The sequence below is a fragment of the Epinephelus moara genome, chromosome 18 (genome assembly GCF_006386435.1).
Source record: "Epinephelus moara isolate mb chromosome 18, YSFRI_EMoa_1.0, whole genome shotgun sequence".
Classification (NCBI taxonomy): Eukaryota; Metazoa; Chordata; class Actinopteri; order Perciformes; family Serranidae; genus Epinephelus; species Epinephelus moara.
In genome coordinates this window covers 1,198,433-1,214,854 of record NC_065523.1, presented here as the reverse complement: position 1 = coordinate 1,214,854, position 16,422 = coordinate 1,198,433, and the positions used below count along the sequence as shown (strand labels likewise).

Sequence of the window (16,422 nt, the reverse complement as noted above, 5' to 3'; positions counted from 1 at the left end):
CTTAATGAGACTACAGAACATCATCACGCCAAACATGGCTTTACAGCGTTGCTGTGATGGTGACTTTAAGTCATGTGACTGTGGTTTAGTTTGTTTATAGCCTGACATTAGCTTTTTACTTCTGATGATTTTATTTAGGCTTCAGAAATCATAAAAGTGGTGTTCATTTGTGAAGATTATCCAAAACATGTAAGTATCATAAACATTGGTTTGCTACAGAGCTTATTTTCTGCAGTAATCCAAAATCCAATGGAAAAATCCCATTGGGTTTTTGACAAGGGAACCAATGCGATGCTAACTTCAGTGTCGACCTACAGCGTACTCCCTGCACCACTCCATGCAGGTGTCAGGGTACAGACAAAAGAGGGATACCAGAAAATCTTCTTCTCCAAAGCAGTTAACTTTCTTGGCCACCGTGTCACTTTTTTTTTCCTCTGCAGAGCTGTTCGGTCGCAGGCTAATGCTAAAATCATAGCCTGCATGGGCAACTATGCGCATCACATTGAGTCACACTCAGCAGTTTCTCACTCAGTCTTGTTTATACATGCCTGACGAATACTACATGTAAACTTAACTTAGTGTAATTTTTAATTAACTTCATTTTCATGTTGATTCCACATTGTTGCAAATGTTACCATAATTTGCATGGAAATTTATTTTTTAATACTCTTAAAGGGGCAAAAAGTGAAATCGTTTCACCGCTAGGTTTGCTGTTGTGCACTGCCTGTAGACCAAAACAAATACCCCCTTTCCACCAAAGCAGTTCCAGTGCTGGTTCGGGGCCAGTGCTGGTGCTGGTTCTCAGTTGGTTCAACTTGCGAACCAGCTGAGGACCAATTTGCTTTTCCATGGCTCGAGGTGGTTAGGGTGCCACGCCATTGCGTCACTGTATACGTCAGTTACGTTGAACAACAACAACAATGATGGCGGACCACGTACTTGTGCAGCTGTTACTCCTGGCGCTACGAGGCCTCATCGGCATCCAAACACGGCAGATACGTCGTATTTGTGCTGCTTGGCAAGATTTGTATGGACGGCAATTACGCTCCAGAAGACAGGTAATAACCTAACACGGTTTGTCTCTTACTAACACTGAATGTGAGATTGTTATGTTAGCCTTTGTTGTAAGCTAACGTTAGCTGGCAGAGCACAGCCAATTCACAATGCAATTGTGTAACGTTATGTGTTGTGTACTTATTTAGACAACTGAGGGCTTATTGTAGTTTCAGCTGGACAAAAGAGGATGTGTAGCTATTGATTCTGGTATTGATCACTCTCCACTCAACATGCTTATTTACCTATACATTTTTGTCCTACCCCATGCAGAGCTGGCTCATGAAGCACTTTGTGGACACTGCCAGATTGACCCCATGAACAACACACCTATAACTACAGATTAAGCAGTGCACGGTCGGTTGTGGAAATGGCTTTTGGGAGATTGAAAAGACGGTGGAGGTGCCTCCTAAAAACCAGCCATTCAAATGTTTGTTATATTTAGTTCTGGTTGTGTATGATGCACATGTTTTGGCTGCTACTCTCCATTGTTTTTGCTGTTTTGTTGCTGCTTACCTGACTACTTTTACCTGTGTTTGCTGGACTACTTCATGTCACCAATATTGTTTCATCCTTCAGTTCAATAAATTCATATAAATGATTATGGCTGTCATGTTCTCATTTCTTTATAAACACAGTGACTGAAGACATCTATGAAAAGCATCTTCATAAATGGGTAACCTGTTGAGGTCTTGACTTGTTTTTACTAGCTTTACTTGAACTTATTACACAGTTTAATTGTACATCATTAAGTGAAAACATACAGAAGCAGACATGTCTCTTTAGAAGGGAATTTATTTAAATACAAAAAAACAAGCTAATGATAAAAGTGACAAGTGTGCATTGAATGTGCAAAACTAAAACTTCCCATGAAGAAACACACTGGTGTCAGTCTCCAGCTTCTGCAGCAGGGCATCATTCAGGTCCTTGCTGTGTAGCTTTGACCTGAGCTGCTGGATGGTGTTGGCGAGCTGCAGTGGAGTAGCGACGTTAGCTCGTAGTTAGCATCGTCTTGTTCGATGGCAGATAACTCTGTAGACCACATGAAAAACAGCGCTTTAAACAGTGACTCGTCGACTGCACATCATACAATGTTTAGCCAACTGAAAGGGGGGCTGGTAGGTGAGCCCATGGCTAAGTAACTTGCTAATGTTAGCTAATGTTAGCAAGGCTAACCTGTTGATCAGTTAACATTAACCTGAGCAGACATCACAAACAATCCGTTTGCGGCAGCGTTACGCTTTCGTCCACCATCGCCTCCAGCATTCATTGCAGAGGCTGTGTGGCTCAATAACCCCGCTCCCTTCCCCGTGACATATTGGTTCTTTCTTCTAGTCCAGCAAAGAACTGGTGCCACTCTGGAACCAGTTTTTTCTGGCCCAGAGCCAGTTCTTTTGTCGGCCGAAACAGGAAAACCGGTTCCAAATTAAGCACTGGCCCAGAACCAGCACTGGAACTGCTTTGGTGGAAAAGGGGTAAAAGTGTGTCATGAGTCACTCCTCCCTCTACCTCTGCTCTCCACCCCCCACCCCACTCGCCTCGTCTGTGCAGCCAAGCACCGCAGCACCTCCACAGACTATTACATCCAGACGGTCCTGGTGTTTTTTCCGCAGGCTCCACTTCACTCAGCTGTCTGATATACCCGCTGCTTCTTCCCACATTAACCTGAATAACAAACCAGGGCTCGGTGCTCTGGTTGGATCCAAACGGAGAGCCGGGGCTAACGTTAGCTGGGGAGCTAGTGGAGGCTAACTGGCTGTGCTGGCAGCTGAGTGAAGTGGAGCCTGAGGAGGAAGCACCGGTTAGCCCCGGTTTCACTACTTTCGCTTCTCCAGCACTATATGCCAGCCCCTTGTTTACAAGCCGGACCGGCTTGTAAACAAGGGGCTGGAGATCAACACAGAGAGAGGGTGTATGAGGTCATGCTATACGCCAGATGAAATTAGACCTCTAGTTCTTCACATAGCAATTTTTTAATTCCTTCAATCTAGAAATGATGAATTTCGCTTATTGCTCCTTTAAAGACCCTTTTCATCCCAGTTGGATAGCTCAGTGTTTTTTTTGTTTTTTTTTAAAGTTGCCCCATTGACAATAATTAGGAGACTGCTTCTATGGACCCACAGAATGTTTGTTTTCTTTCTTATACCCAAATGAGCTTTAATCTGTTGTAGTGTTCTCAGTTCTGAAACATAATGTACCCATATAGACAGAATCTTCCTGACATCATACTTTTGCTGAGCTTATTTTATGTTCTTTGTTGCTTTTCTATCATTTTAGAGAAACTAAATCTACCAGCACAGAAGCTAAACAATGCTGTGGACAGGGCAGCAGCAAAACATATTTTAGCCAAAAATGAAAATCAATAGGTGTAACTATACGCTATATTTGAATATTTGCTACGTTTTGCCTTACACAGTAACCAATTGGTGCTGCTGTAAATCAGCAACTCAGTGTTCTGCAAAGTAAAATAACTGTTTTTGTCAGTGGAGTCTGGTGGCTTTGATATAACGGTTTCGATTCCCTGTCGGAAGAGGCTGTCTGATGGCAAGGTAAAGCTGTACCATTATAAATACATACACTTAAAGCAGCTCTTACCTTTCTTGCATTTCACACAGCACTTAAAAAAATTTGAACATCCACAACTCCCACCTCCCTCCAAAATCCCATCCCCCTCCTCCTGCAACTCCACCTCCCTCCAACGGCCTACTCCCCCCTCCTCCATTACGTCCTCATGACTTCTATGATAGACGCAAGCATTAAGGTAACGTTAGATACACGGAAGAGGAGAGCGAGTATAACGTTACAACCAAGACAGTCAAACGCAACCCCGGAGTTTTAAAACTCAACCGGAGTCAGTGATGACTGATGAGTTTTAGAATAAGGTTACAGTGCTAACGTTAGATAGTAGCGTTTACGTTACTATGAAGTGGAAACGTACAAGGAAGATAACGTTAATGTTTCAGAGGCTACGCTATAGTAGGCTAATGTTAGCCATTAGCAACTGGATGCTGTGTTGTCATATATAACGTTATGAACTGAACTGAACTTCTTTATTTGTCATTTTTATGCGCAGCACAAAAACAAAATTACATTTCGCATGCCCCAAGCAAAAAGAAACAAAACATTTAAAAACAATTGGTGCAACATTTAAGAAAGAACATATAGTGCAATAGTAAGATGAAAAGGGTCAACATTTCACAGTCAAAAACTCCACATCCTGAGAGCAGGCGAAACCACGGTCATCTCAGGACTAGCTCGACGTAGCAGGCCAAGCTTGCTACACATCCTGAGCTCTCTCAGTTGTAGCGTTAGATCTCTGTAGCGGTTTCTAATGTCTGTTAGAAACTCGCGACTGTATTGCACTGAAGAATTAACTTCTTGTTGCACCGTTTCTTTCTTTTGCCAACTGATTTCCCTGTTGGAGCAGCTGGAGGTGGAAGCGGTGGTCTGCATTTGTCTGCCATTGTTATGGAGAAAAGTTTATATCCACAAGCGTCCCTGTTACTAGTTTATATCCACAAGTGTCCCGGTTACTAGTTTATATCCACAAGCGTCCCTGTTACTAGCGTATTTGTTGTCTCACAGACGCGGGGGCGGGGGTGGGGGGAGATGTTACGCTAGTGGTTAAATCAGTCAGAGGCCTCCACGTGGGGAAGACAGACAGGACTGGAGAAAACTCCAACCAATGATTGCTTTCAGTCCGAATGCAATGATTGGGCGTTTTCTTAGAACCATATGAGAATGGAGTTTTTACTGTATCTCTGTTGGAATTCACTTACATGTTAGTGTGCCATCAGCTTATTAATGGCATTTTAACCTTAACAAAGAAAAGTGTAAAATTTCCAGAAAGGTAAGTGTTGCCTTAAACTGAAATTAATTTGTTTTGGTGGGCCTTTTTCAGCTGGCTAAAAGCTAACTGAGATTCAGCAGTGTTTGATTTTATGTAGCCTACATGACACCAGGATTTTCTACTGGTAAGTTATCGTAAACAAACATTGTGATCAGAACATCCCCCTGGCTGCTCTCAGCGTCACCTACAACATTTTTTTTTTTACCATTCATTGTTGATGCAGCAGCTCCAGACTTCATACCCTATGACATCACAAATGTGAGTTTTAGACCTCTAGTTTGGATTTGGGGCGGCAAGGGTGATGTGGTGGTTAGCACTGTCGCCAGCAAGAGGGTTCCTGGTTCGAACCCGGGTGTGGGAGCCCCTCTGGGCGGAGTTTGCATGTTCTCCCCGTGTCAGCGTGGGTTCTCTCCGGGCAGTCCGGCTTCCTCCCACAGTCCAAAGACATGCAGATTGGGGATTAGGTTAATTGATAACTCTAAATTGTCCGTAGGTGTGAATGTGAGCGTGAATGGTTGTCTGTCTCTATGTGTCAGCCCTGCGATAGTCTGGCGACCTGTCCAGGGTGTACCCTGCCTCTCGCCCAATGTCAGCTGGGATAGGCTCCAGCCCCCCCGCGATCCTCAAGAGGATGAAGTGGTTAGAAGATGGATGGATGGATGGATGGATAGTTTGGATTTGGGAGAGAGTTGTTCATTTTCGCTAATTATTTTTGGACTGTCTTAGACCACAGGAATAAAATGCATAAATTCTGAAATAGGGTGAGAGTCCCCTTTAAATACACATAAGCTTTATCTAAAAAAACCCCAAAAAAACAGAGCAAGCGAGAGAGCGAGAGCGAGAGCGAGAGAGAGAGAGAGAGAGAGAGAGAGAGAGAGAGAGAGAGAAAGTGAACAAGCCCCTCCCCATGTAAAGAGCCCCGGCTGTGTCTGGAGAAGACCAAAGACAAATCCCCGGTCGGTTCCGCCGTCGATCAATCATCCTATACCGAGGAGATCAACGCGCAGAGCCCGCTGTCGTCTCTGGATCCTCGGTAAGTGTTCTAAAAGATTTTATCAGTGGCTCACGGCTCAGGAACCTCCGGGTCTGCAGCGAGACTTGCTTGGATCAAACCGATATCATGTCGCATTGACAGTCGCTCGCAGCTCGGCGTGTGTTTGTGCTGTTGAACCGTCAAAGCATCAGGATGCGCAGCCTTCTATAGCGTCCATGTCAGCAAAGCAGCTGACGTAACATCGGTCACAACATAACGTCAACATAATAACAGGTCGGTTCATATGCTGACCGATCTATCACTAATATAATCCACAACTATAACAATCCATAATCTCAATCTGTGAGCCAGCCAGATCTGGACGGAACCAGATTCTACACAAGACCAGTTACGCAAGAAACTCTTGAACAAACAGCACCCTACAAAACAAGTTTGAAATGCATTGAGCATTTTAATAGGCCTACACACTTTTTGTCATTTTTTTTTCTTTTTAAATGTCTGAACTATCAGAATGTGAGTTTAGAGCACAGACTGTAGAGGAGCAGAATGGTCTCGCATTCCTTCCTTTTAGATCCAAATCAATAACTGCAGCATTTCACCTTCCCCTTATGAAGTTACTAAGTTTAAGGGTGGTTAAAAATCCAGTGTAGTTGTAACTTAACATTCAGCATAGGCTATTAACCACTGTTAAATAAATATTTAAAATAGCTGTTTATGCTTTATTACTAGCTTAAATGACAACCTTTTTGTTCGAGGGGCCGTGCAGTTCAATTAAAGATTTCTGGAGGTCCCTGGACCCACGTTGGATAGCAAGCAAGACATCAGCAAGTAAAGAATTAAATAATCTAATATCACCAGCTGCAAGTGGTGCTTTGGCAGGTCAACTATTTTCCAAATTTGTACACAGTGTACACAGTTTTTAGTCCTGGCCTCCACTGGCTTTACTGGCAAAGTCTGATTAAGTATCTTTGAAACTGGTTGTCTATGGCTTGCCATGCACTTGCACATAGTGCCAAGACTAAAGTAGAGGGAGAAAGTTATTGATGTGGTGATGAGGATAAAACATTTCAATCTATAGTTGCAGTGACGTGATGGGTAACAGAACCTGGCAGGAAGGCACCAGTGCATGTATGCACTGTACATCACCTTTCATGGGGAAAACAGAAGTGGTATGGTTTAAAATAAGCAGCTGATAGAGACTGTTTATTATTTAAGAAGGAGGAGGGGGTAGTGCAAAAAGGTGGAGGCATGTCATATAATTATTTAAGTACCGGGGACGAGTATACAAATGGTTCTATTTTCTATTTATTTTACTGAATTTTAAAAGTTTATTTTTTTTTTTGTAAGAGTTTTTTTTTTAAAAGTGGTTTCTATAAAGCAAGTTTTTAAAAAAAATTTCCCTCAATTTTTAAAACGGTTTTATTTTTTTTTTAAAGCATTTTTTAGGAGCAGTTTTAAAAAGATTTCAATTTTTTAACTTTTAATAACTTAACATTTTTTTTAACTTTTAAAAAGCTGGAAAACACAACCTTTTTAAAAAAAAAAATTGTATTTTTTTTTTTAAAGAAAAGCTTTAAAAAGCCATTTTGTTAAAAAACATTTTCTTTTAAAAAAGATCTGTTTTAGTTTTTAAAAAGCCTGAAAAATTGACTTTAGGAAAGCATTTTTTTTCCAATTCTTAAAAAAAGCTTTAAAAAGCAATTTTGAAAAAGCGATTTTAAAAAAGATTTTTTCAAAAAATATATTTTTTTCAATTTTAAAAAAGCTTTTAAAAGCAATTTTTAAAAGAAAACATGCCAAAATCCCTCAATTTATCATAGCCAGAAACTGTAAAAACAGAAATAATTGTTGGATTTAAAAAAAAAAAATTGGTAGTCCTTGGACACATTGTGTGGGAACCAACTGATTTATCATGGAGGGAAGATCATGTATTTTCTACCAGTCACTCAGGAGGGCTCAAGGAAAAAATATTGACCGTCAAGAAAACAAAAAAACAAAACAAAACAAGAAGAAGTCATACCCCACCCACCACCATTCTTTGAGAAATAAAGAACAGTCCCTTATTTGTCAGGTCTAGTTTTTTGGTGACATAACATTGGAACACAACAATTCCCAAAAACTTGAGATGGATGGACTCAGATGATATGTGCTGGACAGCAAGGTGTTCATGTTTGACAAAAATAGTGACTTGTTTTAAGCTGTTAATAACAAAGTGTTATGAACTCTTTGAACAATATCTAACAAACATTAACTCTGTTGGAATATTTTTATCTTTTTGTTGTTTTGGTAACAACAACCGTTTATTTTGCTAATCTATAACTCACCACAAACCACAAGAGGAATCTGTGTGTATTAGTTTTGGAGTGGTCCTGAACCCTACCAAATTTTCTTCTTACCTACAAACATTTTGGAACACGTTCTTTTATGATTAGTGATATATTTGGAAGCAACATACATTTCGGGTAAAAACTGAAATCTTAGTGTCAAAATGTAGAATAACACAAACTCCAATACAAAAAGTTGTTTAAATGCCTATAAGCATGTTTGATTAAATACTTCCAAAAATGACTTTTTAACATTATCAAAAAAAAAAGAAAAAAAAAAAAAGACCTTGCTCTTCCCATGTTGACAACTTCAGGGTTTTTTCTAAGTGCTGCTTTATGAAATTAACAAAGGATAGTTTTTTTTGCACACAGCATCCTATCAGGCGTGTTCATGAGTCAGCTATGGCTATTGGGTCATGCTGGGTCAAAACCACTTACTGACTGTTAAAAATGACAAAGAATAAAAAAAGAAACAGTTCGTTTTTTACTTGTTAGGCTATATCTCAGTATGTCAGTAACTTGTATAATCGCTAGGCTTTGCTATACAGTATATTATTACAGTATTATGGTATACTGGGATACTTAGAAATCCCGACAGTTTCAGTAACATCAAAAATAAAGACACTCTTCTCTCTGTTAAACTCATAATGTATTTAGGATGTATTGTATAGTGCACAGCATGCACCACCAGAGGTCAGTCTCTATTGGTGGAACAGACTGCTGAGCTGATTGTGGATGATGGGGATGACATTACAGTACTGTAAACAGCTGCAACAGCAGAGAGAGAAAAATATCATGTTTTTGCATCCGACTCGGTGAATTAAGGGTTTTTTTCAACCAGACGAGAGTTGGTGATTGTTCCAATAGTTGACTAATTAATCAGACAACTAATAAGACCAAATAAGACAGTTTTGATAAGTTTATTTTGTGTCTGTCAAATTTGAATTAAGTGTGTTTTATGATGAGTTAACAAGGCTATTAAACTATGCTTAGATCGATGTGAGAGAGAAACATGAATTCAGATGGTTTACAATTGTGTTTCTCTGTTTGCTAGGCAAAGAATATTACCTTTATTGACATTTTGTGAGTTGATATTGTTTATAAGACTGAAAAAGCTAATGGGTGTAGGGTTTCACACTAATATTATCATCTACTGTTTACTCTGGTGAAATACCAGGAAGATAGGTAAACGTCCCTATTAGGGCTGGGCGGTATACCGGTTTGTACCGAAAACCGGTATTTATTTTCGTTATGATATGAATTTTTCATATACCGCAATACCGGTGAATAGCCCAAACAACGTCCGGAACCTGCGCAGTGGGAAAGTGTTTCAGCGGGGACCCATTTCACCGCTGCACACCACAGGCATGCTTGAGCGGGTGAGAGTGAGAGCATAGAAAAAATTAGAGGCGAGAATGGCTGCCGGAGAGAGTCCTAAAAGCGAAGCAACTGTACACGATGACCCAGAAGAACTCATACCAAAAAGAGCAGTGTTTCCCCTATATGCAACTAGCAGCGACGCACCGCCGTTTACAATTCTCCTCTGCCCTCTGTATCGCGCATGGCGGAGTTTCGCCCCGATGCACACACACACACACACAAAGCGCACACACACACACACACACAGACAAAGCGCACACACACAGGTGAGCACCTGCATTTTCCTGACTGAAGACGACCCGTCCCGAGTCCGAGACAGTTATGGCCGGGCTCCACCGGGCACGTCAGCGGCGCGACACGTCTGCAGCGCGAGTCCCGTAGCAGCTCGCCCCCCTGTTAATCAATTACAGCGGCTCCACCAGCAACGGGAGCGGCGCGACAACCCCCGTCTGCCGCACGACAACTCTCTATTTTACGGGGCTCTTCTATTTGTGTCGCGCTACGCTCCCCTACGCGACCCTCCAGCAGATAAAAACTACATGAAATAGTGTGCTAAACGAGCACAATGTGTTTTTAAATGAATAAACCATTATCAGAGGTGATATGTGATGATTTTTTTTCATGCATTTACCCATGTTTATCCGTGACATTGTGTAAATGTCCGTGGCGGACATTTGAAAGCGAGTAGATGACAAACAGTACAGTAAACTTGTAGATAACTCAAATATATGTAATAACTTAGGTGGAAAATGCTTTAACATTTCATGCAGCCTACATGCAGCCTCTCGGCTCGGCAAACGGTAAACAACCCCGCTGGCTTCTCTACGTGTCGCTTCCGTACGCAGTCAGTGGAGCCCAAATGAATGGAGCGGAGCGTGTGTTGTGTTCAGGCGTTGTCAGGTAAATAACAAATTCCGGCACTTGAATAGGCCATAGCACAACACAGCAGCATGTCAAGTTGGCCGAACCTGAGCAAAATACCGTGAAATACTGTGAAACCGATATGATTTTTTCTTAAAACCGTGATATGAAAATTTTGTATACCGCCCAGCCCTAGTCCCTATTAAGCCCACCAAATCTGCTTTTCAGACATTTTTAATATATACCGCCCCAATTTAAGTGAGAACATTTTAGTTAAAATGAATCTCTCATTTGAAGTGCCAATAATTCATTTATACCAATTTTAATGTTTCTATTGTTTCATTTGTCAAAATATGTCAAAAGTCTGGCATGGGCTTAATGGGTACTTAATGTACCCTTTAAGCCCATGGGTGTTCCAAATAAGCCCACTTCATGATTTGTTGATAAATAAATATTTAAAAATCTTAACAATCCAAACTTTTTCTATTAAAATCTGTAATCTCTTAGCTCTCAATAGCTATTTTCATTTTCTCTCCACTCCTATCAATACTGACAATCCTATCTGTCAATACTGAAAAAGCTAAACTTACATGTCTTCTTTGGAATGTAGCCAAAAAAATTTTCATGAACAAAATCAAAATTATAATGGAAATTACTCTTCAACTAGTCCATACCCATTGAGTGCACAGTTGCCCACGTACAGTTTCACATGGTGTGTGTTTTGGATACAGGTCATAGGAAATTGCAGATTAAATAGTCAAGTGAACCCATTAAGAAGAGCAATGTATTCAGACAGAGTTTTTGTGAATTTGATAGTACGATTGGTTTATTGAAAGTACAGTAGTACCATTGCCAAAAGTGGGGTAGTTAGTGGGCTAAAACTGTACATTAGTAGTTGAGGTAGCACGTTGAAAGGCAGATAGTTAAAGTGTTTATATGTTGTATTGACTTAAAAGTGGGACGCACTGGTAGTTCACATGGGAAACATAGATTGACCACGTCAGTGAGTAGAAAAACATGGGACAGACAGAATAACTGACTGACAGAATGACACACTGACAGTTTCTGTGATTATGTACAGCATACCATACCATGACTTAGTCATACCAAAAATTAGAAAGAAAAAAAAACATTCGGCGACAGGGGTAGCCACAGCGATCGGTCGCATTTTAGCCATTTTTAAGCATTTTTCTGTTGTTATAGCACCACCCAGTTGCCAATTAGACTTAAATTTATCCAGTCACCTTGAGGCGACCTGTTCTACATATCTACCAAGTATGTTCACCGAGTTTCATGCAGATCGGTCAAACTTCCTAGGAAGAGATCAATTTTAAGTGTTTTTCAAAAATTTCAAAATGGCGGAAAATCTATATAACTGGAAGTTATGGGTTCTTGAGGCAAATTTGTTCCTCATGAGGAGAGGCATCTCTGTAAGGTTTCATGTCTCTACGACATACGGGGCATGAGATATGTATGAGATACAAGTTTGCAATTTCAGTCGGTTGCTATAGCGTCCCCCTTTGGCCAATTGATGTAATATTGCTTCATTTGCATCCTCCCATTACCCTCTACTACTGTGCCAAATTTCACATGGATTGACCAAGTCAGTGAGGAGAAAAACGTGGAACAGACATACCCACAGACACACCCACAGACAGAGTTTTCGTCATTACATAGTAAGATACTTCATCTTTCAATATGTGTTATCATTTTGTCTGTATCTCTATCGTACATTGTACTGGTGGCATTTAGAATTGGCCAAAATTTCTGGTCCAGCCAGCTGGTTGAAAGTGCAGATGTTTTTATCAAGATTTCTGAAGACCTAATGACTAAAAGAAAAACAGTTTCCAGGTGCAATACTAATATTTTAAGGATAATAAATGATGATATAATGATATTTAATTAACTGAATTATGGAGCTGATTGATCAGGTGAGGTCAAAGTTAGGCAGGGAAATGGTTCAAAAGTCAAAAGGGAGAAAATCTCCATTGAAACACAGTCAAGTGGACTTAATGGGAGCAGGTGGGTTTAAAGGGATCATAAGTGAATTTCTGGTTAAAAGTCAGAATATTTTTTTCTACACACGTCTTTAAAAAACAACCACATTAAATTAGTCTATATATGCTGCACTAACATAACATGAAAAGTATCAATTGATCATGCATTTAAGTAATTAGCTATACTCATTTACATCCACCCTAAACGGTTTGATTTTATTGCTAGTGTCCCCTTTAAGCCCACTTGGTAAAAATGTTAATTAAAAAATAAATAAAGATAAATATACACATTTATTCTCTATTTAACAGTATAATAATATATTCTGCATACAAAAATGTGAACTGTACATGCTTATCATGCTTTATGTCATTGCAATGAACAATGCTATGCAGCGACTGTAGTGATGCAGCATGTGGGCTGTTTGCTAGTATGCTAAAATGCATATTTTGACTTCAAAAGAAAAGAATATTTCTAATTCGAGTAATATTCTAACATATGTTTTATTCAAAGCACTAATCTCTTAAATTCTGATAACAAATGAGTGCTTACCAAAAGCAGGAGTAGAAATATGGAAAAAATGCTGTTTTCTGAGGGCACCAAAATCACTGAAGTTTTTTTGCAACTTCTTCCGGGAGCAGCAGGCACATGTCACACATGTGCTTCGATAACTCAATGTCGACAAATCTGATTGGCTTACAATAAAAAGTATAATTTATGTAACAAGCAGCTTCATTGGAAGAACCATGTCAGCAAAAATGGTGATGTAGTTTTTTTTTTAAAAATTTGACTCAGAAGTCACAAGTGGGCTTATATGGTACGTAGGCTTAATAGGGACGTTTACTCTAAATGTATGAAACTTACTGTCTTTGTTCAGAGATGTTAAAATAGAATCTTATAGTCTGTCACCTCTCTTTCCTCCTCTGTCCAAGGCTTTTGATTAAATAATGCTTTAATCTTCATCACTTTAATTCTGGAAATTAAATTTCAAGTTGGAAGCTGTGGTAGAGGCAGATATACCTTGTAGCGGCTGGTAACCTTGGTAACCACAGCACACAAAACTGATGTATTTGCAACATATTTGGTAGAAGCATGCCATGACCAGATATAGAACAGTACAATAATATGTTTATTTACTTATTCAAAATATAAACTAAGAAAATATACATACTATCCAGTGTTTCCCACAGAATTAGAATCTATGTCTGGCTGATGTTTTTCCTTGTTTGTGTGTCCTTGTGAATCAATCTGTGTCGCTCCTTTTCATTTTGTGTTTTTGCGGGTCCTTGAATGCAGCCAAGGTGGATCTAATCTTTTTTTTTCCCTCAGCAGCAGTTTGTGTAGAGTTTTAAGTCGTGGGTTGGATAATTGATCAATTGATCAGATCAGATCAGATCAGATCAATAGATGAGAGGAGCAGCTGTTTGTGAGTGACTTTTACACTCAAAAACGCATTAAACGGTTAAGTTTCATTGTCATCGGGCCTGATGCTCTGCTGCTCAGTTTGTGTTTGTGTGTACACCTTGTGCTGTGAAACTGTGCAGCAATGAACAGTATATTCCAACAGTGCAATCCAGCTCCAAAAATAGAAGATAAGAACATGGCAGCAGCTGTTTTAATTGTGCCTGGCTGCCACAACTCAATGAATGTGTGGGAAACCCTGCTATCATAAAGTTTTATTATTATTAATGTCAAAAAACTTGCAGCCTACAAATTGCTAAAACACTACTAATGTTCCAGAGAGCTCCAACAACTCCATGTACACAACGAGTGGCTCCATGCGGGTTGGACCCTAAGCTTTAGAAATTCTGGTTTAGTGGAAATTAATCAGTCTCAGTGGATGTAGTTTGTTCCCAGTCCATGTTAACTATAACCCAGACACTCTATGAAATCCTGGCCCTGACAGTTGTGGCAGCATTCTTCATATTATGACAATTTTGGCCATTTTAATGGGCTGTTTCGCTTCCTGTGTTGCCTAACATTACAGTTATTGTACCCCAGCTACTACTGTCTGTGCTGTGCATTCGATGTGTGCCACAGGCATTGTTATATGATGCAATATGGTGCTAAGCTATGCTGCGTCGACCTAGGCAGTGGAGTTACTTGTTGTGACCCATAAACTTTTCTTGATCCATGTATTTATCTCATGCAGTGTATAACAGGCCCCCAGAACTGTTTGATTTTGGAAATATTCACCTTTCTTTATCTGTCACAAGCATTTTTATTTCAATCAAACGCCTGCAGATCAAGTAGCCTGGATGTGGAGTCTACTAGCTCCAGTGTTCGATAACAGCTCACTGTAGCTGTGGTTACACAATAATCTTTTTGTCAATGCAATATCAGGTCACCAGAGGACAGGACAGCTGATTTGACCGTCCCAGAATAGTATTAAGCAGAAACCAAGCAAGCAAAATTATATTTACAAAAGCGTGCGCACACACACACACACACACACACACACACACACACACACACACACACACACACACACCTTAAATCATCCTCAACGCAATGCAATGTAATTATTCACATTTTTGGCCATTTTAACTGTATCATAAACTATACATAGTCTACTGTATATTAACAGTTTTAATTATTGAAGTATTTAGCATCACAGAGACTTGTGGTCAGTGGGATGTGAGGATTCTTAGAATAACATCTGTACAGATGTGAAGCCCAATTATATCTGACTGATCTTTAATAAAAGCTGTTGTCTTGTATTTTTTTCCTCTGAAAATATTAACCTTATAGTCAGTCACAATTTATTTAGCCTCTGTAGTAGAGGCCATAGGTCTGCTCTGCAGTAGCAAAGTGATATGATGCTGATTTACGTGAGAATTCATGTAAATTGGAGGTTGAACCATGAACATGAATTACAAAAAGCCTGTAAAGCGTTTTAATAAATTAATCTATCATAATTAAAGCAATTGGAGACTGATAACAAACTGAAGTCTGATATTATTGTAATGATTGTAAACTATGTAAGTAATGCCCAATTTATTGAATTATAGTCCTGTCCTTATTTACAAACATTTCTGTTTTTATGGCATCTTATATAGAGATGTATTAATACATTTTTGTTCAGTCACAAAAAAGGCTATACGTAGGATTCATATCTTGTTATCTGCAGGAACATATGACATGTGAATATGACAGCAGTGATAGCTGAACTTTTCCACGGCAACGAGTAAAACAGTCTTGAGGGCTGTCTATCAGCTGCTTGCAGTCTCTGTTCTCGCAGACTTTACATGATGACAGTAACATCACACTACGTACAACTGAAGTCCGCGAGGGCTCCGTCTGCAAGTCCAGAGGGTGAACAAGCCTACTGATGAGTGTAGATGACGTGATCCTCTTGGTTTACTAATCATTCACTCCTGGACTTCCCCCCTCTCAAACACATTGGCCTACACTGGTGGACTCGCTCCCTCATTAGACAACATGGAGAAAAAAAAAAACCCTGCAAATTTGCGGGTCACACACGAGTGAGTAGTTGTAAAATATACTCACACTGACTGGTCGCATTTTGCGACCATTTGGTCGCAGTCTGGAGCCCTGCTGTTTTAATAAAGTTAATAAAGTACTGTTATCATAAAATTTAAAAAAATGTATTGTTATAATAAAGTTACAGCACTGTTTTTATAAAGTTAAAATAAATATTGTTATGATAAAGTTAAAGTACTGATATATTAATGTTCATATAACTTTTATAATAACTTTAAATAAAGTACTGTTATAATAAAGTTAAATAAAATACTGTTATAAAGAAATAAATTAAAGCGGAACTTGAACTTAAAGCGTCCAGTCAACAGTCAGCTGTTACAAGTTAGCAGAGATAAACCATTACCGTGGCTGGTAGACATAAGGATTTACACTGAACAAAAATATAAACGCAACACTTTTGTTTTTGCTCCCATTTTTCATGAGCTGAACTCAAAGATCTAAAACATTTTCTATACACACAA

The 16,422-nt window shown here is 39.5% G+C and overlaps 1 protein-coding gene across 1 annotated transcript in view; it reads left to right on the top strand.

Moving 5' to 3' along the window:
- The first annotated feature begins 5,812 nt into the window (after positions 1 to 5,812).
- Positions 5,813 to 16,422, top strand: part of abat (4-aminobutyrate aminotransferase) — a 155,268-nt gene continuing 144,658 nt past the window's right edge. The window contains exon 1 of the mRNA XM_050070268.1: positions 5,813 to 5,936. The gene's annotated coding sequence lies outside the window, so the exon portion shown is untranslated. The remainder of the gene's footprint in view (positions 5,937 to 16,422) is intronic.